Source organism: Jaculus jaculus, chromosome 1, assembly GCF_020740685.1.
Source record: "Jaculus jaculus isolate mJacJac1 chromosome 1, mJacJac1.mat.Y.cur, whole genome shotgun sequence".
Taxonomy (NCBI): Eukaryota; Metazoa; Chordata; class Mammalia; order Rodentia; family Dipodidae; genus Jaculus; species Jaculus jaculus.
In genome coordinates this window covers 37,801,186-37,806,706 of record NC_059102.1, presented here as the reverse complement: position 1 = coordinate 37,806,706, position 5,521 = coordinate 37,801,186, and positions in this window count along the sequence as shown.

Sequence of the window (5,521 nt, the reverse complement as noted above, 5' to 3'; positions counted from 1 at the left end):
TCTTCCCAGCCCCATATTAATATATGTTTCAGAGTCAGGGTTTCATATAGCTCAGGCTAGCCTTAGATTTGCTATGCAATTGCACCTGGCCTTGAATTCCTTATTCTCCTGTCTCCACCTTCCAAGCGCATGGATTATAGGTGTGTTCCACCATGCCTGGCTTTACAATATCAGTATTTGGGGAAAATTCTGGGTTGTATAGCTATTGTGGATAGTAGGGAAAAACTAAAGGACTCAGAGCCCATGCACCAGGGTATGCTTGTGCAAGTCTGAGGACAACTTTCAGATTGTTCCTCATGTGTACACCTCATTGGAGGCAGGATTTCTCCCTCCTTCTGCTCTTTGCTGGGCTTGCCACTAGCTTCTGGGAAATTCTGTTTCTATCCTGATCTTGCTACTAACAGCCATGTGTTGGGATTGTAGAAACCCTTTATGGCTTTTGTCTTTTAATGTGGAGACAGGTATTGCAGCTTGAGCAATGACCACTTTGTCCATTGAGTCAGCCCTCAAGGCCCTGAACAAGTCTATTAACTACCATGAGACTGTACTGTTTATTTACTTGGGAAACAATGGAGTTATGTTGTAATATCATTCAGGGTGTTATTCTCAGAACACTTGCATCAGATTGCCCTGCATGAATTATAAGATGCAGATATTCTTGTCAGAAACCAGTGTTTTTGAAAACAAATCTTTGGAGTCTGGTGGGGTGGGGGGGCAGTCTGCAGTTGAGTAAGTCCCCAGGTGATTCTTATTCTCACATAAGTTAAAAAAAAAATCAAACTTCTGGATGGGGCTGGAGAGATGGCTTAGCAGTTCAGTTAAGGTCCTTGCCTGTGAGGTCATGTTCGAATCTCCAGGTCCCATGTAAGCCAGATCCACATTGTTGCAAGTGTACATGTCACACATGCACACAAGGGGGCACATGCATCTGGAGTTCATTGGCGGTGGCTAAAAGCCCTGGCACACCCATTCTCTATCTCAAAATAAAGAAAAAAGGACAAAAACTTCTGGGTGTTATAAATATGCACCTCCTTCTGTTCTAAGATATGGGAGTTGCTGGATTAAGTAGTAATTTGAGCTACTGGGAAGTGATAAGCAGAATTTATGAGTAATTGAGAGGTTATTTTGTCCTAACAGAGTGTCTCTGGAGAAAACACAACACTTCCAGTCCATGGCCAATTTCCTGGGTCATAGCCCTGGGCCATGCTGCAGCATATGACGTGACTGCATACTGGACTCCCCGTGCCCTCTGCCAGCCTTTTTCTGCATTTCTTCCCTTTCCTCCTGTCTTCTCTCTCCCCTCATATCTTCCCTACTCAATTCCTTCTTTCTTCTCTAACTTCTCTCTCCCTCCTTTTCTTCTTCATTTTCCCAAATCCCATTGGCACCTGGGCAAACACATGATTATCAGTAGATTCATTTGCACTTACCAAATATACTTTTCTTCTACGAAGTCTTTCCGGCTCCCTCAATCAGATGTAAACATTTCCTGCTCAGAGCTCTCACAGCACTTTGAACTTCCCTTATGCCATTAATCATACTTTGTAGTATTTCCAGGGCTGCTCTATCATGTGCCCCTGAGGAAAAAGGCTATTGTCTTCATCTGTGTGCTGACTTCTGTAGGACTAAGCATGGTGCTTTGCACATAATGATACTAGTTTACATTTATGTAGTGTATATTAATCTAAGAGTTATTTTCATAAACATTTAAGAATAACAGAATTGGAAGAAGTGTTTTCTGAACTTGTCTTACTCTGTATCTAGGAGACAGGGCTGTACAGAGGCAAGGGCAATGACCTTGGAGTTAGAGGACTGAATTTGAAGCTTTGTTCTACCTTGTAAAATCTTGGGGTCTTGAGCAAATTGTTTAACCTCTCTGAACCAAGACTTACATAATAGGTTGATATAAAATACTTTCGTTTCAAGGTTGGTGATGTTTAGCTGCAACTAATTGTGAAACATCTGGCACATGGAAGATAATTTTAAGGAACTCACTAAATAGAATTATTTCCTTCTCCCAAACCTTTGCCTTCATTGTAATATACCTTACAGACAACCATGGGCTTTGCTAATTCTTTCTCTCTCCCTGTTGTTGACTCAAAAATAGCCAATGTCATAAGGTGAAACAAATATGAAAAACACTTGAACTGAAATGAACAAACTATATTTGCTAGGATTCTTTGTTGCAAGATCCATACATCCAATTCAAACAAGCTTAAAGAAAAAAAGAAAGAAAGCATTTATTTACTCACACAATTACGCTGTACTGGGAAGATCTAGCTTGAAGCTCAGCTGCACCCAGGGTTAAAATCCTGAAGGATTTTAGGTCTTTGTCTCTGCCTCTCTGACTTCATTCTCAGCTGCTTGGAAGGATGGTTGCTAGCTTGTGAGCCAAAAGGGAAAAGTCCTTTTCCCTTTGTGTCAATGTACAAATTTCATTGACCTTGCTTGGGTATGATGCCTGCATCTGACCTAGTTAGTAGGTACAAAGGATGTAGTCATGTGGTTGGTCTTGCTGGGGTCCAATGCCTACCTCTGTGACTAGTGGAGTAGTGGTAGCGATTCTTACACTTCAAGTCAGGAAATAAGGGAGATGTAGTTCCTACAAAAAGAAAGGGTGCTGGCAAACAAAACCAACTTGTTTAGTGCGTAAGCAGAAAATAATATTCCTAGGGGATGTTTGTGTTAGTCAGTACTCAGGTGCTATAACAAAATGGCTGAGATAATTAAGTTATAAAGAGAAAAGTTTAGGGCTGGGGAGATGGCTCAGTTGGAAAAAAATGTCTTGCCATATAAGCATGAGGACCTGAGTTTGGATCTCCAGCATCCACACAAAAGCCAGGTGTAACCAAACCAGAGATTCAGAGGTTCCTAAGAGCCCATCCCTGAAGTAGACTTAAAATGCTCCCAGCATGGCTCAGAGAATTTTGCGGAGGAGGGGGTGGAAAGGTTGTTAAAGGTACAAGTTGGGACATTTTCATAGAGACATTGCCTCTTCCCCACCCCATAATGCATGACCCATAATCTCCATGGGGTTGACCTGCATCCCCAACAAGGAGGGCCTTTTCAGAAAAGGGGCACAGGGAGGAAAATGATGGTACCAACATGTGTTGTTTACATACAAAATATGTCCATGTCTAATAAAAAATGGCAAAAAAATCCAGGAGTGTAGATACATACCTATAATCCCAGTGCTAGGGAGGTGGGGAAAGAAGGACCCCAGGGCTTGCTGGCTAGTTAGCCTAGCCAAATTGGGGAGCTCCAAGTTCATCAACTGACCCTGTCTCAGTAAATAAGATGAAGGTGGAGACTGGTCGAGAAAAACAACTAATTTTGACTCCTGGCCTCCACACACGCACACACACACATGCACCCTCACACACAAATGCACAAATACAAACATGTATACACACACACTCACACATACTACACACATAACAAAAAAATTATTTAACTCATAATCCTAGAAGTTCCAGTCTAAGCTCAGGTAACCACATGGCTTTTGGGCCTCTGGTAAAGGGACATGGTAGAAGAAGCCACTTACATCAGAACTAGAAAGCAAAGACAAGATAAAAATATTGAGGCTCACAACCCTCTTCAGGGGAACATTCCTAAATGACCTAAGAACCTCCCACCAGGTCCCAACTCCTCCCAATGGTCCTATCATTTCCTATGAGTGCCATCCTAGAAGCCAAGCCTTTAACCTAAGAAACTTTGGGGGATGTTCAACACATAAACCATTCCAGTGCCCTGTGCGTAGTGAGTGGGCCCAGTTCATCTAATGATTAACTTATTTATTCACTATTACTAGAGAAAATAAACCATTTTGAGTGTCTCCTCATTTCAAGTGTCCCAATGCCAAGAGTTGGAGTGATGCCATGGTGGTGATGAACACAGGCTTCCTGCCACAGAGCCTCAGTTCAAAGAAAGCTCCAACAACTGTGGGTACATGAACTGCATTTTTCCCAAAGTCCCATCTACTAAGTAGGGATTTTTTTTCCTCTAAAGAATCATCTTCAGAACATTTCAGTTCCAGGTTATTCGTCTGGAAGGAGCTTTGCTTTATTTTGGTGTCATCCATTTGGCACAACTGGCGTGTTGGCCACAGTGGCCTCTCCTGGCAGAGATCACAGACGTCAAGTCAAATGAAAGGCAGCTCTCTTCAGACACTTGTATATTCTTCTGACACAAGGCACAGGGGAAAGGTGGGGGTTTTATTGTTGTTTATGTCTTTGTCATTTAAAAAATTGTCAACAGTGGTAAAATACACATTACATAAAATTTACCGTCTTCATCATTTTTGTGTATGGTTCAATACTGTTGAGCGCATGTACATCATGCAGCTAATCTCCAGAACTCTTTCACCTTGCAAAACGGAAGCTCCATACCCATGAAACAACACCGCCCCATCCTCCCTCCAGCGGCCCCTGTTAACCACCGTGCTGCCTCCTGTGTGTGTGAACTTGACTCCTCTGGGTACTTCATATGAATGGAATCATGCAGTATCTTTTTGTGGTTGGCTAACCTTACTTAGTATAATGTCCTCAAGATTCATCCACGTTGTAGCAGGTATGAGTTTCCTGTCTCATTAAGGTTGAATGACATCCTGTTGTTTGCGCATTGCTCATTTTGCTCTTTTGTTCATCCATAAGGGAGGTAGGGTTCCCACCTTTTGGCTACTGTGAACAGTACTCTGAGCATGGTTGCAAAAGATCAGTTTTGGTGACAGGAGTCTGGGCTCTTGGCAGAATTCAGATGAGGTAGAACCCCTGCATGTAGCTGAAGAGACGAGCTCTGAGTTAGAGGGGCAGCACCAAGGTTCAGGACATGCTTTTTGGGGAGGCGTGGTAGGCTGGGGTTAGAGGACAGGATGACTTCCTGGCCTGGAGGAAGGATCCATGTGTGAGGGAGAGAATTAAAAAAAATCAAGTAACGAAAATGCCAGGCTTGTTTAGTTCACAATTTGGGCAGTGTTGGCTACAATTTCACACTTTGTTGACCACTCCTCAGAACTCATGTCAGGTCATTAGAAGTGACTTCCAAATGGTAGCGTTGCATTAATTGCTTTAAGAGAGATCTTTACACATTCTCTTAGGCCCACACTGCTCTACTTCCCTTCTCTGCTGAGTGGTCTGCTAAAGCACTGCCAGACCCACCTCACGGGTCTCCTCTCCAATACCATCTCACCCCAGTTTAACTTCTTTTTACCAGCACTTCTTATAACAGACTTGCTAGTTCATCAGTTTACCTTTTGTCCATACCAAACTGAGGTGAGAAGCCCAGCTTCAGCCAAGTGCCCAGCTGTTACTGGCACTGAAGATGCTGATACTCAATACAATGGCTTTGAAGGCAGTCAAGAACAGTGACGCAGATCGAACTGAGAGCTGCTTGGTGGTACCCAGCATAAGTAGCCTGTTAGCTGGAGGCTGAGTCAAATAGAAGCAGAGTATCTAGGAGCCTTTGAAATGGCTGCTGAAGACAAGGGAATTGCTTGTTGGAACTAGGCGACCCAGGAGCAGGC